Below are 22,484 nucleotides of genomic sequence, written 5' to 3' on the forward strand. Positions count from 1 at the left end.
CTCTCTCTCTCTCTCTCTCTCTCTCTCTCTCTCTCTCTCTCTGTGTGTGTGTGTGTGTGTGTGTGTGTGTGTGTGTGTGTTAGTGTGTGCATCTCATTGTATATTTTTCTGTCTTTATTTACTATCAGATACTTGGTTGAACATACAATTAAACTAAGATTTTAAAGGATACATTTCAGATTTGAAAAGAACTTATTTGTTAGGTTGTAATTAGGACCATTGAATGATTACTGAAACAAAGACAATAGAATAAATTAATAATTCTATAAAGCCAACTGATAATTCTATATAATCTTCAAATGAGTAAGCAGAACTATTTTTAACAGTTTAATTTGTGCAAGCCAAGCAGAAAGGAGAAGGTATTACAAATAGTTTTCTTTTGATCTTTAAGTGTTTGTTTCTGTGCATGTATATACACATACACAAATACTCGACTGAACCACAATTTATTAATATTTAACACATGTGTACCCAGTGGGGTGTGTTATTATACTGATACAAAAGAAACTAATGAGCAGTCAAACTGCCATATGTCATGACTTGGGCCAAGGTAGAAGATGCATGGACACAATAATTCTTGCTTCTACTTTCCTATTAAAGCTATTAATCCTGTTTGAGGTTTTATTCCCAGCTAGCTGAATAAAATCCTAATAACTTGTAGTTAGATCTCCCAAGAAGATCACAATTCAAAGACACAACTGTTGTTTTAGATGTATTTCCATACCTTTAAAGAATGCAAATATATCTTTTGTAAGTCAAATATTTTTCCATTGTTACTTTGGATGTCCACCAAGTGACCATAACATATTTATCATTGATCTTTCTTTCCAAAGTTTTGTACTGTCTTCCGTCAGTGAACTAGCATCTTTTCGAAATAGCTAAGTCTGAACTTTTATTGTGCTGTGCCCTGTACTGGGATCCTTCATGATGGTGGTCTATAACTAAACGTAGTAAAAGTAACAATAATCTGAGATCAATTGAGGAATATATGTAAACCCCTATTCTCCACAAAGGTTCTCTGACATATTTGACAAAGTTGGTCACTACTTCAGAGATTTGAGAAGAAAGTCTCTCTCTTCTCCCTTTGCCTCCAAATGGATGTCATTTATATCCAATCTTTCCTCCAAGGCATAGAAACATAATCCTCTCCTCATTTTATTAAGACAACAGCCATGTGAATTTAATGAATTTAATCTGGAAATGGGCAGGCTGTAACCCAATCCAGGAGTGGGTCACAAGCAATCACCCAGCACTTAATCTGCAGAGCTTTCCCAGTACTCCAAAGAAGGTACATTGCTGAAAATTCACAGGATTTCTAAAATACATCTTCTTCAGGTTCCCTTCCCATTGCAAAAGAAGGGTGTAAAAGACCAGAAGAACTGTGGAAAGCAAGTGCTTGTCATTCTCCTTTAACATGCCCAAACTAGTACACTTTTGGAGGGCTTTGGAAGTGAGAGTGAGAAAAGAGGATTCCGGGAGGCTGACCGCTCTTTTTCTCCACCTTTAAAGCTTCCTCATCTCCCCCAAAAGGGAAAGAGAAGAGGATGATGAGCAACAAGTTACAGTAGCAATGTGTGCACTGTTAGGAAACTTGAAAGACTGATTAGGGTCTTTGAGAACATCTGTGTGATCACTAGAAGTTAAAAATGAATCGATGGCACATTATTAATTAACCAATCCTCCCAAAATTGCCCTAAATTACCATTTGCATTTTTAGGTTATTTGAGCCCACTTCTACTGGAAAACTTCCTTACAGCCCTCCAGAACTTCGGGAACTGTCCTTCATTTTTTCAGCTGTTGTCTACCCAATTCAGTTTGGTTCAGTCACACAAATAATAGGATAATCCTATGATCAGTGCCAGGCTCATGCTTGCAAATGAAATGCATGCTATTCAATGGATGGATAGATGGATGGATGGGTGGGTGGATGGATGGATGGACAGATAGATGGGTGATGGGTATGGATTTGTTATCTCTATTCCAGCACCCTTCAGTATTTAAAATTTCTTTGATACCTCTAAAATACCTTGAAAGCTAATACCATTGAGATGTCAACATTAGGATTTGCCTATTCCAAAAAACAAAAGAAACAAAATCTGCTTAAAGGTCAGTTAATTACTATCATCCATAAAGCCCACATAGACTTTCATGTTTTCCTTTGAGATTCCACATATAATGGAGAAAGTATCATGTAAAGTGCTATTCTTTGATGTGACGCTGAAATTTTGCTGTTTTCTCAATCCTTTGTCTCATCCTAAACCAATATTTTGAAAATTCCCTTTGTAGTAGCACCTGCCCTCGGCACAGCACCCAGATGGCTTTGACCCCGTTAGCCTTTCATAAGGCTCTGAAGACCTAGCTGTTTCCCCAGGCACTCAGGCCAGGAGGTTAAACAAGCTTTGGCTGGTGATGTGGTTTTTATGATTTGTGGGTTTACTATTTTAACCTTGTGTGTCATGGGTTACATCCTGTTGTTGTTGCTTTAATCCTTGTACTATTGTGAGATGGGAAGCTATATAATTCATATAAACAAACAGTGTCTCAAAAAGTAACAGGAAGTTGCAAATAATTTCAGTGACATATCTGAAGCCAATAGATGTGTGAACTCTCTGCCACTTCATTTAAAAAAAAAGATTTCTGATGGAATGCTATCGTCCTTTACATCACTTTACCAGTATAACTATATTATCAAGCAATATATTTTGTCTTTGTTTTTTAATGCTCCTGTGAGGATGTATGTGCATGTAAGGACATGCTATGATCTTCTGGATGTAATTTCATTCCAAATCTGTAAAATGTATTTTACCAATGATCTAAAAGAGCTGCTACTTCAGCATCCATGACTTTGGAAACAGTAGGATGGCTAGATAGCTTAACCTAGGTGGATTATCCGGTTTGAGTCCTCTGAATAATCAAAGTAAATAAATGCAGAAACCGGGAAATAATCAAAACATTATTCTTACATAGATCAACCAAGAATGATAAGGATCAGCAAGTTAAAAATTGCTTAGCATATCCTCTAAACTAATTAGAGTTTCTTATTCCAATTGCATCTTTCTTTCTTTCTTTCTTTCTTTCTTTCTTTCTTTCTTTCTTTCTTTCTCTCTCTCTCTCTCTCTCTCTCTCTCTCTTTCCTTCCTTCCTTCCTTCTCTCTCTTTCTTTCTCTTTCCTTTCTTCCTTCCTTTTTTCTTTCTTAAAAGGTGACAAAATATTTGCATCCCTAGCCAACTTTTATGGCAGTTTTTTTGCATTTTTTTAAAAAAGGATAATAACTGGTTTCTAATATTAGGGTTGATTGCATTGATCATTTGTGCTCTCTGGGTAATAACAAAATTAATGAGTGAACTATATCAACCTGATTTTCCCACAAGAGGCTAATTAAGAATGCATGACATTCACATTTTTCTTTTTTGCTGCACTGGAAATGCTTGCTAGCAGAGAAGCTTCTCTCTCTCTCTCTCTCTCTCTCTCTCTCTCTCTCTCTCTCTCTCTCTCTCTCTCTCTGTGTGTGTGTGTGTGTGTGTGTGTGTGGTTTCCAAATGTAAAACCAGCACTGTGGCAAAAAGGTCATCTCATTTTAGTTCAAGTCACACTTTCAGGTCAGCTTTCAAGACTCCTGTATTGCACTCCCTACAGCTACAGCTGCTGAATCTATTCCCATGGGAAATTCCAGACTCCTTTGTACAAAAAAGAAAGGGACACCACCTAATGTTTTTTTCTGAGGAAAAGCTCTAATAGGTGTGGCAGGGAAGTGAAAAGGAAAAAAACAAAGGCAATTTATCCTGCTAAATGCAAAACTTCAACAGGTGAAATTCTTTGTTTAAACAGTTCCTGTAAAAAAAAAAGAAAAATCAAGCCAAGTAAAGTCTCAGTGTGAAACAAATTAGCTTTAAATCCAAATTTAAATATTAGTTATAATCAATATCATATATTGTTTTTATAGAAGAACACTGGAGAATGTTTGAAAATGGATTTTTAGAAGTGGTGCTGTAGTAAATATTGTTGATAAACTATGCACGTACTGAACTTAAATGCTTTGTATAGTCTTTCAATGTTTGCACCATAGCTTCTTGGCAAGTGACATACTTTTAATGTGTTTCAAATATTATTTTAAATTATAATTGTTCTTTTAAATTTAATTGCTTTAATATTTTGTTTCTCAAACTGTTAAGATGGTAAGATTTATGGTGGGGACATAAAGTTGCGTGTTTCTATCTTATTTTATCTGTTTCATAAAGTTTGTTTCAGAGGCAGTAGTCTGGGAAGATTTTTTTTATTTTTATTTTTATTTTAATTCCATTTATATCCCGCCCTTCTCCGAAGACTCAGGGTGGCTTACAAGCTTAGCAGTAGCCTTCATTCTATGTATATGCCTGCTTATTAGGGCTTTCACACACACCCCAAGCGGCATTATTACAAAGTCAGCTTAATTGCCCCCAACAATCTGGGTCCTCATTTTACCTACCTCGGAAGGATGGAAGGGTGAGTCAACCTTGAGCCTGGTGGGATGCGAACCTGCACTACCACCTCTATTTTCAAAAACAGTACAGAAAATGCATTATTGTTTTGTTTTGCTTTTCCTCATTTTCAATCTTTTCTGAATGATGTTTGTAATTGCAGAATAGTGGCCATATGTATAAAATACGTTAATTTGAAATGTCTGTTTTATTAAATGAACCACTTAAACCCATCCAGAAACTATCTGAAAAGAGTGTTTTCCTCAGACTCTGAGTTGGGAAAGATATGGATCTGCCTTAATGAAAGTATTTTGGTTCCCTCTTTGAACTGTTTGATTGTACTGGCTTCTGTTTTAATTTGCATGGTAGCCAAAGTCATTATGAATTGAATGGCCTTCTAAATTTGACTTATAATCAACCAGGTGAACTTTCCTCCAAGAGTTGTTGTAGATGGAAAAATATTGAAGAAAGAGGTCCTATATGCACTACTTTGAGCTTCTGGAAGAAAAATGGGATATAAATCTAGCAAAATAAATACAATGTTATGCAATCTAGCAGGGTAGCCTCCACTGATCTAGATCTCAGTTATCTCAAGTGGATAGTGATTGTATCCGTTTAATACTCTTACATAGGTTATGACAATAAATAGACACAGAACAGGCATGCAGGCTCATTTATGGTCTCTTAAACTGCTGACTGGCTGGTCTTTGCTGAGCAAATGTTGTGTTATGAGTGATATTTAAACTGTGATTAATTTGTTGCAGGCTATGAAACTCTTTAAGACAAAGGAGTCTTTTTCCAAGGAACATACACCTGGTTTAAACAATCTTTGACAGGTGCTATATTTGCATCCTGAAACCCTTTGAAGCATCTTTTGTCCAAAGTGCCACATGAGTGCCACATGAAAAGATAGTTTTAGAAAATAAAAAAAAAAATCTTTGATGTTACTAACCCAGAAAAGGACGGATTGGTTGCTCCCATGCTTCTAAGATGATATTATAAAAGATCTGAAGTAGAATACGTCCGATGTAAGTTTTCCAGAATTGTTGCTGCACAGAGATATGCAATTATAGGCTAAATTACAAATTTAATCTGGAAAACATGCACCATAAAATGTCTCTTCATGGCTACTTTAGCACAAAAGCTTTTCTTATATTTCAGAATGAGATGACATTATTCTGACAGGTGGTAGAACTGATTTGACAAGATGACAAACACAAATCTGTTTCCAAACTTGTATCACTATAATAATGCCTAACTTTTTTAACCTATCTGTGGCCATTTATGAAGTCACAATCAGCATGCCCTCTACTCTCAGGAACTCATATATTTCTCACCACTATCTGCCCTTCTTCCCCCTAACATACACACATGTAATTTATCTTGTCTTTGCAAACAACCTTTCCTGAACATTATACACATCAAGCTTTCTGAGAATGAAAGTATTAGAATTATAATGTACTTTCCTGATTTCCTGTTAATGGAAGCACTTGATCCAGCAAGGCCTGCCAGTTCAGCAGCAGAAAAATTCTTTAACATATTCTATAAGTAAAAAAGACCAATTCAATTTATAGCCTTGGCCAGCTCAGCAGTTTTGCTTGTTCCTTCTGGCACAGAAATTGATATTTTAGTTAAAACAAAAAAGGAAAAGAAACTATGGTTCTCTACAAGTACAAAGTACAATTGATTTTTCACTTGCTTTGAAATACTTGTAGATTGTCTGATGTGAATGTGGCACTGACATCCTTTTTACACAAGAAAGAAGAAAAATAACAACAATGGCATCAACAAACTACATCTGGAGTTCTTTTCTTAAATGATAAGTAATGAGGACAAATCATCTGTAAATGTTTTCAGCATGTGTCCATTAATATATATTGAAACTGTTTTGATTTACATCTGAGCCAGTCTTGCAGACACTCATAAGGTGCTGCAAATGATCAATAGTGTAAATGTGGCATTAGAGAAATAAACACTGAAGGGCTCTATAAAGAGGTATTGTCAGTGAGACATGCTCAGTGATAAAGTCTCCAATGAGTTGAGATCATCCCCTGGCCTCCTCCATCCATAAATAGCTGCTTTGTGGGTTACCTACCTCTGGTATGTTTTTGACTACCCAGCCTAGCCCACTAATTTGGGATTCCCTGGGAGTGTCTTGTCCAAGAACTAAGTAGACCCAATCCTGCCTGACAACTCAAGGGAAGGTCTATGCACCTGGCAAAATTCTGCTGGGTCCCATTGTTTGGGACAAATCTCAGGATAAACTTGTCTTTTCCACATTTTCTTCCAGAGCTTTGAAAGGCATCTAGACAGCCACTAGTCAAGCTTAACCTTTGAAGAAGCAGATTTTCTTCTGGTGCAATAAAACAACACATTGGACTGCAAAGGAAACAGTGTGTTTAAAACTGGGCCTTGCCGCAATAGCTAGGGTCCAATGACCTTCTCAGCTGAAGAAGAAAAGAGAAAAACTATATCATGAAATGGATGGGGAATCTAGACCAAGGATAGGCAACCTTGGCCCTTTTATGACTTGTGGACTTCAACTCCCAGATTTCCTGAGTCAGCAGGACCAGTTCAGGAATTCTGGGCATTGAAGTCCACAAGTCATAAAAGAGCCAAGGTTGCCTACCCCTGTTCTAGACCATACAAGAAAGATCCTCCCAGGTGCAATGAAGTTCCCTTTCCCTGAATCATGCCCATGCTGAATCCAAACTGAGACTGAATCAGACTAAATGGTTGTTGCAGATAACTTGTGGAGATTAAACTGTTGCAGATCCTCAAATCTCGGCATTGAAATAAGTTGGTTGGTTTCTGCAGAACTCTGCCAAAGCCAGCCCTGATGGAACAGCTCAATCTTTCTAAAATAAAATATAATGTAGGGAACATTATTTCCAAATTAAGAAAATGGTAAATGAGTAACTATTTCAACATGGTCAAACATGGTTAGGTTTGCCCTAAATCTGAGTTGAAATAAAACTAAAGTTTGCAAATCCATTAGAAATGAATGCAAATACATTATCAGTTTTCCTTCAAATGGATTCTGAAGCTTATTTTCCCCTACTTCAATTCATTAATGGAAGTTTAACACTAACATTTCTCAAAAACAATGTAAAGACTATCTATCTATACAACCAGTATGGATACCATGTTTAATGAGAAAGAAGAAGCAACAAATGTTATTTAATTAGTGCCTTGTCCTGCACTTCCACTTGTCTTGAGAGATCAAAAACCTATTTTCTTTCATTCTATGCAAAAAGGCATTGCTTGCACTTGATCAATGGGTTTATTTTTGGTGATTTTTTTTTTAAATATTTGAGCAGTATCCATGAACGGGAAGCAAAAAGCCATCATTTCTCTCAAGTGCAGGATTGAAAAGCGCAGTGAGGCAACTGGAGAAAAAGACCACAGAGATGCAGAACTTTAAAGTGAAGAACAATTAAATCTCAAATGAACCCTTTTCAAAATGATACAGGGCCTCATGTGGAAATGGCCTTAGACACGATCAGAAAATCTTTCTGGTACAGAGAGGGTACTGAAAGAGCTAGTTTGGTGCAATGAAAGATTGCGAAGTTGGAATTGATCGATTGACTTTTTTTCCCTCAAAAAAACTTCCATTGTTTTCTTGCACGCGGTGGCGGCAGATGGCGAAGGAGAAACGGCATGGGGCTGGGAGTCAGGTAAGGAAAGAAAGGCAATTTCTGGGGAGAGCAAGGATTTCTTTCCTTACCTGCCCCACTTGTCCTGAGGCCGCTTTCTGCTGAACTGTGTTGGTCTTGCCAATGGCCCAACCACCCACTTCAGCACCCTCCCTCCCCGAGCCTCCGGCACTCCACCTGCTGCTGGGCCTCACCTCAACACCCTGCCCACCGCCACCTAGCACAGCTGCCCCAGGGCTGCAGGCACTGCCTGGCATGGGAAGGGCACGTGCCCCATCCTTCTACCACTATGCAGGGTAAGTGTGCTGTGCCCACCCGTGCCCTGATGCCCTCGCCTCCCTCAAGCCTTTTTTTTTTTTACTAACCTGCCTTTCAACTGCATTCTGTTTCTCCGTTTGCTTCTGAGCCTTTGCCGTGTGTTTGTGGGACTATCGGTAAAAAAAAAGTTCCATCAGACTTTCTAACTTCTTGAAATCTTGTGAAAAGTTAGAAAGTCTGATGAAACTTTTTTTTTACCATTAGTCCCACAAACATGCGGCAAAGGCTGAGAAACGAACAGAGAAACAGAATGCAGCTGAAAGGCAGGTTAGTAAAAAAAAACACTTGGGAGAGGTGAGGGCATCTGGGCAGGGGTGGGCGAGGCAACCTTACCCTGCATGGCTTCAGCAGGTGTCTGTCAGGGGGAGGGAAGCAAATGGTCTACCACCATGCTAGCGCTTCCGCGTTGTTTCTCCCCATGCACAGGCCCCGTCCTGCTCCTGCCACTCTGCTACACCCCCCGCATGGAGCACCCTGCTACCGCTGCTCCCCCCTACCCCCACACAGAGTGCCCTGCTACAGCCACTCCCCCCACCCCCACATGGCACCTTCTTTCCAGCTCCGATGCATCACTTCCTCCGCTGCTGTGTGGGAGTAAAAATAAAGTTCAATCAATCAATTCCAACTGGAGAGATTTTGAGGCAGGTTGCTTATGGACAGGACTGAAGGCCTAGGACTGGGGCGACGGTGTGGGTGCCCACAGAGAGGCATGCATGCCATAGGTTCGCCACCATGGCTCTACAGCATTTCAGACAAGTGGTTGTCCAGTCTCTTCTTAAAAACCTCCAGTGTTGAAGCACCCACAACTTTTGACGGGAGAGCTGTTCCAATGGTTAAGTGTCCTCCCTATTAGGAAATTTCTCCTTAATTCCAGGTTGCTTCTCTCCTCAATTAGTTTCCATCCACTGTGTCTTGTTTTGCCTTCTCGTGCTTTGGAAAATAGCTTGACCCCCTCTTCTTTGTGGCAGCCCCTCAAATACTGGAATACTGCTATCATGTCACTTCTTTTCTTCTCTTCTCTATACTACCCAAACCCAAACCTTTAATTCCAGGTTGCTTCTCTCCTTTACACAGCTTGCAGTAAGGTGGGGGGGGCAGCTCTTTGGTCTAAGAATTATGTCACCCATTCATGATTTTCTTTTGATTGTTTCTATACTTTTTCCATTCAAATTGTGTGATTCAAAATAAACATTAACAATACCATGCATCACAGTCACTTTAAAACTTTCCACTCAGGATAGACTGCTTTGTAAACAGTTGACTGTGTTTCCCATTAATACACTAAGACAGAGTCTCAGTTGCTCTGATATCAGAGTTACAGATGTTCCAAAAGGCTTATGATGGTTTCTCCATCATCATATCCACCATAGAAGCTATGAGTTAAAATCAGCAAAAAAAATAAATCTTCATGTAATCACTGCATTATTTAGCCTTTCTTTTAAATTTAACTTGCTTACTAATTATCCATAATCCTCGCCACGGCTACCCTTCCAGCAGCCTCATTTGCAAAGCGTCTGGCAATAATCATTCTGCACTACATTATCTTGCCCTTTTCACCACATTATTTAATCAATAGGGCAATGACCTCAAATAAGCCATTTCCACAGCCTTCTTGTCATTGCAGTGTAAAATAAATGAAAGCAAGAAAAGTACTTGTGCACATGCCTTCTGGTGTACAAACACACCATAAGGTCTGCTGGTGACTTAAGCACATTCATTCTGACCCAAATACTTGTGCCACAAATAAATGGAGTGCCATAATTCCTATTTTCTTTGACTTTTTCTTAATTATGGAGCATGTGCATGCAAGAGATGTTAAGATGAGCAGACCACAACTGTTTTCTCTAACACATTATGCTATACCCTGGAACCCTGCAGGGTGACAAATACAGTATAATGAAATTATGTGCAATATAAATACTTAGACTTCAGCAGCTCCATATGCAATTCCCTGTGAGCAAGCCACAATAAGTTCACTGAGGCATGTGTTTTAATAGAGGGAAATAAAGGACTAAACTATTGCACACTAAACTGTATGTGCACACACACACACACACACACACACACACACACACACACACAAACTTTCCACTGCAAGTAGGGCAGTAAAGTGGGCATCAACCCTGTTGCATCTTGTTTAATCCTGAACACTATCTTACATTTTTTTTTGTTTTACAAATATAATGCTTTTCTTGGAAGCCAACAAAAAATTGAATAATTGTTGTATTTGAAAAATTCCAGTCTGACAAATACTAGTCCTCTCCTCTCAAGGCTCAAACAGACAAATTAACTCTGATCTCTCCACATATTATATATGTTTTTACAATGTTCGTATAATATGAAGCCCAATCGGCTCCAAATCTCTATGGGCTAGTATAAACAATCAAATAAAATATGAGTACTTAACAAAAGACAGAGATGACTGCAAATATATACATTACATTATAAATAAGTGTGGGTAATTTTTCTAATCTGAAGGTGGTCCTAGTCAAGAATCTGGACTTGTCCTAACTTAATGAATGAACATTACCCCCACTTCCTTAATCTAAACAATGCCTTTGTAACTCTATATCCTAGTGGAAAAGGACAAGATCTGGAAATAGGGGTAGGGGTGGGGAATATAACCACATTAAAGCTGCTTATAGTTTTTGGCACTTTCATTTTTAGGTGTGCTCTGAAAATGACAATGTGCCAGTCATCCAAGCTGTCAGGCACCCACTAAAATCTGTTCAAAGAGCTAGAATAATTTACACTCGGATAAACACCTCCCAAGAAGTTATCACTGGAGAACTCAAAGGCTGAGGTGCAACTCATGGCTTGTTAGGTAAATCCTGTAATGAGCCAATGTGTGAGGAAATGGTTACAGGCAAGCATTCCGTCAAGATCACACAGGAGGTGAGACAAAGGTATGTAGTCTAGTGTGAGCATAAAAAGCACCTGCCATGGTATAAGGCATTTCTTCGAAAAGCTGTATTCTCCTCAAAGAACTAATGAAATACTTGCTATACTAAATGGAGTCCTAAAAATCACATATTTGCTGTCTCCACTGCTTGGAGCACTAGTAATACAGGACTATGCTTTCTTATTTAAGTGGAAGGCATACAAGAAGATATCTGTGAGAACAAAAAAGCTAGAAAAAGAAAGAAAAGGTGCCAACAGAAGTGGTCTGAAATTTGGACAATACTCTACCTAACAGAAAGTCTACTTTTCTGCCTTGCTCCCAACCTTCCCCTCTATTTGCCTTTGCATAGTGAAGAATCCTGAATGCAATAAGAGGTTCATGGCTTGGCAATGTGATACCCTATTGCAGTCATTGAAAAAGCACCTGTGGTCCAGAGTGGTACCTGGTTCTTCTACAATTTTGACCTCCTAGATGACAGAAAAACTGTACTACTCCAGAACAGTATCATGAGCTGAAAGAAACAAACTAGAGATTGGGGAACTGCAGATCTCCAAATCTTGTTGATCCCTGAAATTCCAGAGCAAAACTTCTTCACAAATAGCATAATGCACAACTGCAGAACTACATCTCCACACTAGAGTGATTGAAAATCAAATCAGTTTATTATAGCCATATGGCCAGAAACAGTAAAATATCCAATTGTAGGCTACATACATACATACATACATACATACATACACAAACACACACACACACACACATATATATATATACATATACACATACAGTACATACATACATATACATACATACACACACACACACACACACACACACACACACACACACACTGAGCATACACTAGAGTGAGCCCAATCCCTTTGCCAGGAGGAACATATGGCTCTTCTCCATATTTGGGAGGTTGTGGGGGCAAAGCCCAGATGTGTGCTTATTACATGCTGGGGTTAGTCTTCTGGAATGGTCTGAAATTGGTGGTCCACCTGTCTCTAACTTTATTGGCCATCTGGAGGAAATTAAAAATGGAGCTTTTCTCAGGGCTTTTGGGATCTGACACCATATATATTATTTTTGTTTCTTACCGAGAGCTGTTGAGAATTTTGCAGAGGAATATAAATATAATAAATAAATGCATAAGCTATAGAATAATAGAATAACAGAGTCAGTAGAGACCTTGGAGTTCTTCTAGTCCAACCCCCTGCTCAAGCAAAAACCCTATACCATTCCAGACAAGTAGCTCTCTGGTTTCTTCTTAAAAACCTCCAGTGTTGGAGCACCTACAACTTCTGGAGACAAGTCATTCCACTGATTAATTGTTTTAACTGTCAGGAAAATTCTTCTTTATTCTAGGTTGCTGCTCAAGTTTCAAACTGTTACTTTGTGTCTTGACTTCAGGTGCTTTGGAGAATAGGTTGACCCTGCTGTCATATCACCCCAATCCTTCTTTTCATTAAACAAGATATACCCAATTCCTGCAACCCTTCTTCATATGTTTTATCATTTCTCTAATCGTCTTTGTTGGTCTTCTATGTATTCTTTCTAGAGTCTCAACATCTTTTTTATACTGTGACGACCAAAACTGGATGCAATATTCCAAGTGTGGTCTTACTAAGGCTTTGTAAACTGGCATTAAAACTACATTTCTCTGCATCCCTTACTAATGGGTGGCCTGCCTAGGAGTTGTAATTCAGTAATATGTGGAAAGCCATACATTTCCCATTTCTGGAGTACTGTAGAAACCTTTTTAATTAAAATGCAAATATAAGTTAAATCCAAATATGGATTAAAAATAACTAATTTAGCATAGTACTCTTAGTGACAAACTAAATAAACAAATATTTTGTGCCACTGAAAATAACAACAACAACAACAACAATGCAATATAATGTGCATTAATTTCTATATTGTCTATCCACCTTACATTATATTTCTTGGCTTGAGAGTAAAATGTAGCAGAAGCTACTAAGCACAACTTTGCAAGTCAATGGCACCACCAGCAAAAGTCTTCTAAATGTTGTAATAGAAGCTGCAAAATGGCAGTGTAACAATTGCATCCAACCAGGCTGTTACAATTGATCTTACTTTGAGATTTTTCTCTTTCCATTTCACCATTTTCATCTTTTCATTCTCTAACAGTTAACAAAATATTCCAGGCTGTCAATTTCTGAAATGAGCCTGGTTGAAGCCATCTTTGATGTTCTAAGTTGCCACATAGATTGGGGGGAGGGGGGAAAAGAAAATGAAAGTATTGCTAGGCAAAACACAGAATGGTCCTGCAGGAACCAAGGTCATTCCTGCAGGTGCTGGAAGGAGGAGCAAAAAACTAATTGAGGAGCCCACCAATTACTTTCATTGGGTCATATGATTTATAGGGAAGAGGGGAGGGAAATGTTATTTTTAGTTACATTGAATCTCCAGGGAAATTTAAGAGTTGGTTTCACTTTTGACCATGCCGATATTATGTATCCAAGAAACATGTACTTTGAGGAAACTTCAAGCCTCAGAGTTCTGATTTATTTTGTTTTATTAGTCGGAACCTTCACATAGGCATTAGTAGCAAGCTCATGTGCCAATATTCAAATTGACCCAAATCTTTGCTAAAGTCTGATTTTGTGCACTTTCCTAATAGTTAATAAAAATTTGCCCATTTCACTGATTCAGATAAAAATCTACATTTTGCACACCTAGACCTCCATATACTCCTTTTAAGATAAATAGCTTCTCATAAATCTGTTGTTTTAAGACTAACTCCTCTTTCCCATGTAAAGTCAGTAAAAGAACAATTGTGTTATGAGATTAAATTTTAATTACTTAGTTCTTCTACTACTCTCTTAGAGATTTTAGAATTTCTTTAGTAGTCTTTTTGAGGTGATGTTATTTTTCCTGAGGGAATAATAGGTGTAGAAATGATAACAACAATTTGGAATAGACAGAGCTGTTATCTTTAACCTTATATATTTCTCTCATTCTTGATCTGAAGAAAAAAAATGAAAGGAATGTAGAGAATGCTGAAAGTGTGCTGGACACACAATTGAACACATTCCTGGGATACCTGTTACTAAGATAAATACTGGGGGAGGGGGGGAGAGAAAGATATAGGACATTCCGCCTTTATGATTCCTTTCCTCAAGTAGAGGCAATGTGCTATGCCTTATAGAGTTTTGAGATTAAGTCATCTTATCTTCATCTTATCCATGACCATTCCATCAGTGAAGTCAATTCCCTTGAATGATAGTTGAAAGCTGTTTCTTTCCATCTGATTATATGCAAATGATTTAAAAAAAATCCAGAAGATACTGTTGGTACAGCATGGTTTTAATAGCAGTTGTCAAGATTCTATAAACTTTTAAGCAAATTGAACAATGTATTTGCACATTCTTTCATTTTTCAGTTGTGATGACCCAACACTGAAGATATTTATTTCTTCTTTAATAATCAGGTAGTATCTGCTTACAGAATACCAGTTTTGGAACCCACCATTAGAGAAGGATGCATAACAATTTTTCATCTAAGGTTATATCTGGTTTCCTGAATTCCATACTGGGGCTGGGTATGAAATAGAAATGATTTTTCTTCCTGTTTTCCCCCATCCATTCAAATTTCATTAAAATTAAATAGCCAAGATGTTTGTTCTCCATTCGTCTGTTACTATTACTTTCCCTACATTGCTAAATAAAAAATTCAATTAACAGCTTTTGGAAATTCCTCAGGGATTTTCTAATTTCAAAGTTTTTGGAGTTTGTAAATAAACCTGGAGAATGAGGTGGAGACCTCTCTCAGGAGAGATCAATTAAATAATTGTGCAATTTAGAAATATAATTCTTTAAAGTATGCTGCTGCTTCTCCACTCATGCTTTTTTTTCCCTTTGCAACAAATTGGTTTATGCAATTTGTTGTGCTTGACTCAGTTGTGTGGATAAGGTCAGATCCAGTTAAAATCATTATCTTGATGCACTTCATCAAATCAATCCAATCTCTGAATAATTCATTTGGTTTCTGAATTGGATCATTGAATTGAGTCACTCTGATTCAGGTTGATTCAATTCAGAAAAAATAGCCTTTTCATATATGTCCCGAAGACTACTAAAATGCTAGATCAATTTGGAAGCATCCAATTTGTTTCAATAAATTGATCCAAAATGACAATCCAATTTGGAAAGCTGAAAATCATCTTCAAATCAAAGCTGCAAATTGAATCTTTGCGCAGCCTTATACCTGAGATGCATAAGAAGTGGCTACAATATTCAGCGACTTTATTTTTTTTCCATGGGATTAGCTTCTTTCTGCTAATTCAGGGACCAAATCAAAATTGTGCCAAAAGTTATATTACATAACTTTAGAACAACCTAGGAAAAATCATAGGAAAAATAAAATTCCTATTATAGAAAGAGTGTTCTCAAAGAATGAGATAACTTTTGAGTTCCATTCCTCTACTTTTTTTTGAGCATGTGTGATATATTTGGTAGAATTAGATGAAGGGCACCATATTTGTTCACCATGGGGACAATATGAATAAGGTCTAGCTTTGACCTAGAGAGACCACCATTTTTTTAGGACATACCATCTGTGTCCATTGCAACCTTGGCCAACTCAAATAGGCTAGCCATTGAAGCCAGCTGGGGTGGTAATTTTCATAAAATGGACATCAGGTACAGAACTGAGATGACTATCTCCCTTCTCGGAGACTACTGAACAGCTGTTGGATGGTAATAACTTCTAATCACCACCGACATTTGAACCGGCAGTATGTGTACTGCTTAATGGGAGTTACACACGCAGCTGGAGCTGAGAGACTTCATTGTTATGCATTTCCATGTAAACTGTGGCTTACACTTAATGCAATGCAGACTTGAAAGATAATATATAGAATTTACAAAAGCAGAGGAAAAATATGCATTTTGTTAACAGAGCTGTTTTTTCAACTGCAAGCTATGAAAATGTGTCATGGAAATATTTTATGGCAGTGGTGGGGAAGGAAACATGTTGGAGATAAACAAAGTAAGTTTTTTTCAAATGCTGTATATACATTTGTAGGTTTTGATTATTAGCTCTTCAGCAAGCTATTCAACACTGCAGGCTAAAAGTTCTCCAGAGGTGTATGTTTCAATCAAAAGCTAAGCTTATTTAAATAAATGAGCAATTATTATTTCCCTTTTCTTTGAGGCCTAATCAGAAATCTGTTTTCTCTGAACCTTGCCGCTTTTCTTCCTTTGTGGCTGACTTACAACCTAATGGTTTATGCCACACTTGGTGAGAGAGTGTCAGTAATTTTAGGCCCTCAAACACAGGTCAGCTTTTATCACTGATGAAAGAAATCGTCTACAGTAGATTAAAGTTCATCAGACTTCCCAAAGAAACAGGCAGCCCATTTTCTTTACTCCTTTTTTATGTTCATTCTCTTTCATGTTCATGTAAGTAAATGCATATTATCACACACTTGAAATAAAAGGCTAAATATATACTGAACAGGTTTTTTTTAAAAAGGCACCATTTGCGACAGAATATGAAACAAACTTTTGTTCTGAATTTCTACATTCTGATGGACAAATATCCCAGGATTGTTTAGCTTTTTCCTTATTTAGTGAGCAAGACCTCTGAGGATTCACAAGTTCATATTATTTATAGCATCCAACAGTGGTTTGAAGGAATATTAAATATTAAGCATCTAAGTCAACACTATGATATGAACTATGAACTACTATAATGTGATTGTCAATGCTGCAAACATTGACATGTTTTTGCACTGACAATATAAGAGACAGCCTGTTACTTTAATTGCTTCATTTTGGGGGGAGGAAATCTACCTGGATGTTGTGACAAGATTAGAAAGCCTGCATACAGAATGGCAAGTGAAACCTCATATATAAAACTAATTGCATAATGTGATTTATGATGTGTAGATAAGGGCGGGGATTGCGTGTGTGTTATGATGGGTTTGAGGGAAGAGATTTCAGATTCTGGCATCCCTCCATGAGTGCTGATGTTTTGTCTCATTATTAAGACATTTTAGATAAACAATGCTTGCATTTTGTTTGTCTTTTATCGGAACCATGACAGTGATCTAATTCCCCCCCAATTATACTACAGATTTCAGAACAATCATTTAGAAAGTTTAATGAATTCATAATAGAATGGGCATGGAATGGGAAATTGCATTATGGAGAGGGTTACTAGACATTCAGCCAAAGGAAAGCTTTTCCTCCTTTTTGTCCTCATTAATTCCATCTGGCAAGCATAGCCTTAAAACCAAACATTTGCTGGGTTTTTGAGTATCTTTTCCTGAATAGCTTTTCTCCTAATAAGTGCTTGTTGTTGTTGTTGTTGTTAGTTGCAAAGTCGTGTCCAACCCATTGCAACCCTATGGACAATGGTCCTCCAGGACTTCCTGTCCTCTACCATCTTCTGCAGTCCATTTAAGCTCACGCCTACTGCTTCAGTGACTCCATCCAGCCACCTCATTCTCTGTCGTCCCCTTCTTCTCTTGCCTTCAACCTTTCCCAGCATTAGGCTCTTCTCCAGTGAGTCCTTCATTCTCATTAGGTGACCAAAGTATTTGAGTTTCAACTTCAGGATCTGGCCTTCTAAAGAGCAGTCAGGGTTGATCTCCTCTAGGACTGACCAGTTTGATCGCCTTAAGTGCTAGCCACAGACTAATGAAAGTACCCTTTCACTGACTCTACTGCTGTCTGAAATCGGTAAGATGCTTAATCAGCTACCATAGCCAGTTTGGTGTAGTGATTAAGGCACCAGGCTACAAACCAGGAGACAGTGAGTTCTAGTGTTGCCTTAGACACAAAGCCAGCTGGGTGACTTTGGGCCAGTCACTACCTCTCAGCCCCAGAAGGATGGCAAAGTACTTCCAAAAATCTTGCCAAAAATACTGCAACGACCACCCATAATCACCAAGAGCCAAGACTGACTCAAAGGACCACAATACACACAAAATGCATAAGTATTTTGGAGCCCTTGGTGAGAAAGTTCTCCATCCTTTCTTTGTTCTTTGTTCTTTGTTCTTTCTATCTTGACTAAAAAAAAAAAGGAATGTCAGCAATTGATCCGAAAACTGTATTAGTTGAACCTTTCATTAATGCTTTTTCTGTTTTCTTTCCTGTAAATTAGATTTCAGGATCTCACTGCTGAACATAAAAGGAAGGGTTATAAAAGGAAGGCAATACTCCGATACTCCCATGTTACACCTTTGCTCCGCGAGCTGCATTGGCTACCGGTTGCTCTCCGGGTGAGGTTCAAGGTGTTAGTTATGACTTACAAAGCCCTTCATGGCATGGGTCCGGATTACCTACGGCAACACCTGCGGCCGGCGTCAACTTCCCTCCGTCCAGTGCGCTCCCACAGAGAGGGCCTCCTCAGGGTGCCGCTGATCAAAGAATGCCGATTGGTGACCCCCAGGGGGAGAGCGTTCTCTGTGGGTGCGCCAGACCTTTGGAACCGCTTACCGGTTGAGCTCCGGATGGCCCCCGACCTTCGCTCCTTCCGGCGCGATCTCAAAACATTCTTTTTCGAACAAGCTGGCCTGGTCTGATGGGATGGGGTTGGGTTTTTAAAACTAGTTTTAACTTTAATATGTATTGATTTTATGGGCATTATGTTTAATGGCTTTTTAATTTTTGTATTCGATTTTTATTGTGTATTGCCCTGTTCACCACCATGAGTCCTTTGGGAGCAGGGCGGTATAGAAATCAAATTATTAAATTAAATTATTAAATTAAATAACTTCTTAAAAGTATGCTAAAATACTGAAAAGAGACACAATGTGGATGCAGGAGTCTCCTTCTTGTCAAAAAAAAATGCACCTGAACTGTGGTGGCACAGTGGTTAGAATGCTGTATTGCAGGCTAATTCTGCCCCCAGCTGAAGTTCAATTCTAACCAGCTCAAGGTTGATTCAGCCTTCCATCCTTCCAAGGTTGGCAAAATGAGGACCCAGATTTTCGGGGGCAATATGCTCAGAGAATGCTGCAAAGCACTGTGAAACAGTATATAAGTCCAATTGCTATTGCTATTGCTATCTTATTTAAATTTGATTTTGAGCAAGATTTTGCTTCCTTGTATACTGAGTTGGAACCAAATATGTGCTTTTCCATTCCCTGCAGGAAAAAAATAACAATGAATATGCCCATTAAGGAAGGAGGCAAATTACATCACATCCAGATACTAAAATGCCCATGGAGGTGTGACAATGTATTTGTAATAATCCTGAATTTAATGCTCCAAAATATGACAGCAAAAATTCTTTTTCAAGAGTAAGTCACTCTTTATTTTTTTTATTACTTATATTAAAGATGGGATAAAAATCTAAGGACAGGTAATGGGATGCTAATGACATTTAATAACATATGATATTAATTTTATTTGCCAAGCACCAAAAAGGTCAACTTTAGCACGTTTAGCATGTTCAAAACTATTTGGTAGCTACAGAATAATAAAACCAGAAATCAGAGTACATTAATGTAACTTGGTGAAGCATTACTGAACCCAAACTAAAATTTTAAAGCAATATTAATTATGATATTTAGCACTGAGTGTTGTCTGTTAGGTTGCATCTCATATAAAAAGTGTGAACAGCTTTCTCCTACAATGAAAAGTGAAGGTACGAGTAATTGTTTGACCTCTGTTTTCCCAACTACATTTGCTGTCACGTTGGAAATTAAAGTAATATTCTGTAGTAAGTGAGTTGGCTATAATATTTCAAGGTGCACTGAAGACAAGGTTGCAACTGAACAATCAAAACACTATTAATAAGAGGAAAATATGAATGATGCTTATGTTCTTTTAGGGAAAGAAAAAATGTTATGGGCCATTAAGCTGATATTCCATCCAGTTTCAGTTTGTCCTTGTGTCCCATTGAATCCAATGAAATCCATATAACTCTTTTATTCAATTTCTTCCAATCCCTAGTCACTTTTGAATACTGCTGGAGTTGTGTAAAACACTTATTGCTACAAGATGAGGGAAAGAGAGAATGTCAAAACTGATGTATGCTGCAAATTTGTGCTACAAGAGTTTAGCAGTGTAATAGTGATATATTCTGGATCTCAGCTTCAGAAAAGTCTATGGAGGTAAATTTGTCTATATTGGCGAACAGCATTCTAAATTCTTTAAAAAATGCTGGGGGGAAAGCCGAACAGATTAATTTTGTTGTGCCACCTGATTAGTAGACAAATATGAAAATCATCCACAATAGAAAGGTTTTCTTCATTTGTAAAGACAATGAGACATCACGGAAAGTATCCATCTTGGAACGGGAAAGTCTGGGTTTATTCTTGCTTTTTACTATAATGCTTCCTAAGAGAAATCAGAACAAGCAACGCCACTTTGTGATCTAACTTTGCCTCATATAATATGAGATAGTTTGTCTGCCTGGGCACTTTGGAGGAACCAATGGGATATAATGTAACCAATTTAAGTTTTTATAGGAGTTACAGTAAGCAAGACAAATTAATATTAAAATGATTGTTTTAGTAAAATTAATCCACTTTTACTACTGTTACTTGTATCCATCATAAAACAGTTTTTGTCTCACTAGAACAGGGGTAGGCAACCGTGGCTCTTTTATGACTTGTGGACTTCAACTCCCAGAATTCCTGAGCCAACATGGCTCAGCTTGGAAACCTCTCCCTTTCCCCTCAGCATTGCTGGTACAGGAATTCTGGGAGTTGAAGTCCATTAATCATAAAAGAGCCAAGGTTGCCTACCCCTGAACCAGAATGTAGAACACATGAATGGTACAGTTTGGTTTTGACTGGCATAAGAGGGTTAGGGGGCCAAATCTGTTATAGGGTGAGGTAATAGAAGTACCCATATAGTTGGGGAATCCTTGTTTATTAGGATTCCTGATCAGGCAAGAATTCCATTTGCCTTCATTATTTTCAGAAACTGGAGATTAAAGGGCGAGATTCATGCACGTGTAACATGGGCATGTTTTATTTTATTGCACTCTGCCTTTTTTTCAGGATCTTGAGGGAATGTACAAAGCACTTCCTCCCCCACAACTTTGTGAGATACGTTAGACTGAGAGAGACTGCCCAAAAATCATTCGGTGAGCTTCCATAGCAATGGGTAGATTTGAACTTGGTTCTTCCAGGTCCTGGTCAAGCATCTTAATCATATTGGCTTTCAATACTCAGCAGGCATATACATAGAATGAAGGCTACTGCTAAGCTTGTAAGCCGCCCTGAGTCTTCAGAGAAGGGCGGGATATAAATGGAATTAAAATAAATAAATAAATAAAATAAATCTCTATGCAGGTTCCCATTAATTGTCTTTGTAATGCATACTCACATCTTGATTGTTTACAGAAAGCTTTGTAGGCCTGATTCTGCAGAAAGTCAAGAGGCAGCCTTGACCTCCATTATCTTAAAAAAGAAAAGCCATTCCTCAGAGATGCTTTTAGATGGGCCCTTTGTCAGTTTGGAGCTCACTGAGTCCATTTCCTTCCCATTCATTATGGCATCAATAATAAAATTGGTCAACCCGCCTCTTGCTCTGACCCAGGGGAGCCAACCTAACTCAGTTTTGCCTCTTCCACTGGCCAGGATCCCTGCTAGGATTGTTCCTGTAATTATTTAGTACTTTTTATGGATATCTGGATAATAATAATAATAATAATAATAATAATAATAATAATAATAATAATAATAATAATAAGAAGAAGAAGAAGAAGAAGAAGAAGAAGTAGAAGAAGAAGAAGAAGAAGAAGAAGAAGAAGAAGAAGAAGAAGAAGAAGAAGAAGAAGAAGAAGAAGAAGAAGAAGAAGAAGAAGAAGAAGAAGAAGTTGGAAGGGACCTTGGAGGTCATCTAGTCCAACCCCCTGCTCAGGCAGGAAACCCTATAACATTTCAGACAAATGGCTGGCCAGTCTCTTCTTAAAAACTTCCAGTGTTGGAGTATTCACCACTTCTGGAGGCAGGTTGTTCCACTGGTTAATTGTTCTAACTGTCAGGAAACTTCTCCTTAGTTCTAGGTTGCTTCTCTCCTTGACTAGTTTCCATCCATTGCTTCTTGTCCTGCTTTCAGGTGCTTTGGAGAATAGCTTGACTCCCTCTTCTTTGTGGCAGCCCCTGAGATATTGGTACACTGCTATCATGTCACCTGTTATGTATTTACTCATTGTTA

Source organism: Vipera ursinii (assembly GCF_947247035.1).
Source record: "Vipera ursinii genome assembly, chromosome: 1".
NCBI lineage: Eukaryota > Metazoa > Chordata > Lepidosauria > Squamata > Viperidae > Vipera > Vipera ursinii.